Here is a 2,500-nt window from a genome sequence, read left to right as displayed (position 1 = left end):
AAACGTCATTTAAATTTTGATCTGAATATAAAATCATCGATGGTAAATGAAAAATGGTTTTGGGCTTGACAGTGTGCAAGACTGGGCTGATCAATGAAACAAGATGAGGCAGCTTTGCTCCGGAGTATTTGAGTGTACCTTGCGTGTTTGCTGCCCGTGAATATGCGCATGTTCGTGTGTGACTAGACAGTAATCCAATGGTGTGCCTGCTTAATGGAGAACTTTACAAGATTAAATACATTTCTGGATGAGTGGACGTTTTTGCATGCTTTGTACACGAACTGTCATCTGTAGACCTATTTTTTTTTTTTTTTGATAGCTGCTATTTATACTCTTTAAAAAATAAGGAATAGATCCTCAGAGTTTTTTTTTCTTTCACTCATTTTTTTTTTTTCCGAAATGCAAACTTTTGAGTGTAGCCAGCTTGTTTCAGTTGTGTGAGTGTTTGGTGTAGTGTTTGGACCAACATAATGTCGCTGATGGTTCACAGTTAAATCATGGTGATTTAAACGCTTTAAACTATAATATGCCGGTCCTTCGTGACAATGATTAACATTAGACACTGTGTTCTTGATTACCGATGGAAGGTCGGGTCAATAGTGTGAAAAACTAGGATGGAAAATATTAGTACAAGTGTGGCTAGAGAACACAGTGTTCCAGGAAGTAAAAATATCGAAAAATATGAAAGAACCATTGTATAATGAAACTTTCTGTTGTGGAAGATCGGGAGTAAAGCTGATGAAAACTGCGTCATCATCATCATCATCATCATCATCATCATCATCATCATCATAAAATAAGGAAAGCTTCTGAAAATATTATTGAAAGAATGCAACGTGTCGAGAGAGATGGAAATCATGGGAGACGCGCACAGTATTTCTAGTGACTGTAATTTCTGTTTCTCAAACTCGATATTTTTGTATCACCAGTTCTACGTTTTTGTGACAAGAACATGAAGGAGTGTGCGAACGATAAAGTTTCACAAAGCAAAGAACACTTTCGGCAGAAGCAAATTAAAGGAAGAAGAGAGTGAGTGGATGCGGGGCCACTTACCTCGGTGCAATGGTTGGCGCTGAGGTGACGCGTGGTGTGGTGACTGCCTCCTACAGATTTTACCCGGTTTACGTTCCAGGTGTGTCTGTGTGTGTGTGTGTGTGTGTGTGTGTGTGTGTGTGTGTTGTGTGTGTGTGTGTGCGTGTCTGTGTGTGTGTGTGTGTGTGTGTGCGTAAACGTTAACTCAAATCGATGCATTTCCTCACGTCGCTTACACTCAAGAATTTGACATGTTAATAGAGACGTGTCCTTTCATCCCTCGAGGAGTGACGCCCCGCTTGCCTCCCTCTCCAGCACGGCAGGCAAAGAAAACGAGAGTCTGTTCCCCCGCCTCCCCCTGGGGCACCTGTTGCAGCCCTGCAGGATTACAGACTTGCAGACTGGAAAGTTCTGCATTAATTATACCGAATCTCGTAATCTCTTGGTAAATAGGAAACGGCGAGCAACAAGCGACCTTTCCTGGTTATTCATCACGATTCGAGATCATGATCTTAAATGTAACTTGTTTATCAAGGCACATTATATTTACATGTGACAGAGTAATCAGGCGTGGAGGGAAGGGCGCCTGAAGTGTGTGGACAGTGTGAAGACCAGTGCCAAGAAATGCCGGGGTTTTGAAAGCCGGAGAAACTCGGTGATGGTAAACTGTTGACGGGAAAAGATTAATGGGAAACTTTTTGGTGGTGCAAGTCAGATGAAAAATCTTTAAAGGTGGAAAAAAATATGGGATATTTCCGTGATGGAAGAAAGATAAGGAGTTTGTCGTGGCTGGTGACTGGCGGCTGGTCAGTGTTTGGTGTCTTCACTCCATGGAGAGAGTTCTGAAAGTTGATAGAATAAAGACACGTAATAAAAAAAGCATAGAAGAATGAAAGCAACGTTAGTTAAAGAGTGGAAGGTTTTCATCACATCACTGGTTCACTTCAGGCTGAAACACTAGCAAAGGCAAACAGTTACATCGAAAACAAACCACCAGCCAGGGACGCTCAGTGCAAATTCGATAACAGCCAATACCTGCCGTGAAATTACCTCGTGCCGCCGCCGCCCTTCACGCCACCACGCCTCAGGACGCACCATTATAATGTAAACAAAAAAAAAAAGCAAATATGAATCCAAAGGGCTTTCAGATATACAAGTGTACGGACAGTGTTCTGTGTTGACGGAGAAAGGCGTGGAGAGTGACGGTGGGGAGAATATAGGTGTAGGATTTTTTTTTTTTTTAAGCAACACTAGTTGCCTACGTATTGTATTGTATCTGCACATGTTGTCGTTGCTGTTAATGCTGTTGCTGCTGCTGATGATGATGATAGTGATAATGATAATGTAATATACTAAGGCTTCAGAGGCGGTGTTGCCTTTTTTTTATTGGGGGGGGGGGGTTGGGTAGCGGATGCAGTAATGCAAACAGGTCTAGCAAACTGATGAATTGGCATTTACTTTGACAGAG

Source organism: Scylla paramamosain, chromosome 48 (assembly GCF_035594125.1).
Source record: "Scylla paramamosain isolate STU-SP2022 chromosome 48, ASM3559412v1, whole genome shotgun sequence".
In the NCBI taxonomy this organism is placed as follows: Eukaryota; Metazoa; Arthropoda; class Malacostraca; order Decapoda; family Portunidae; genus Scylla; species Scylla paramamosain.
The sequence above is the reverse complement of the archived record's forward strand: the minus strand, read 5'-3'. Positions refer to the sequence as shown.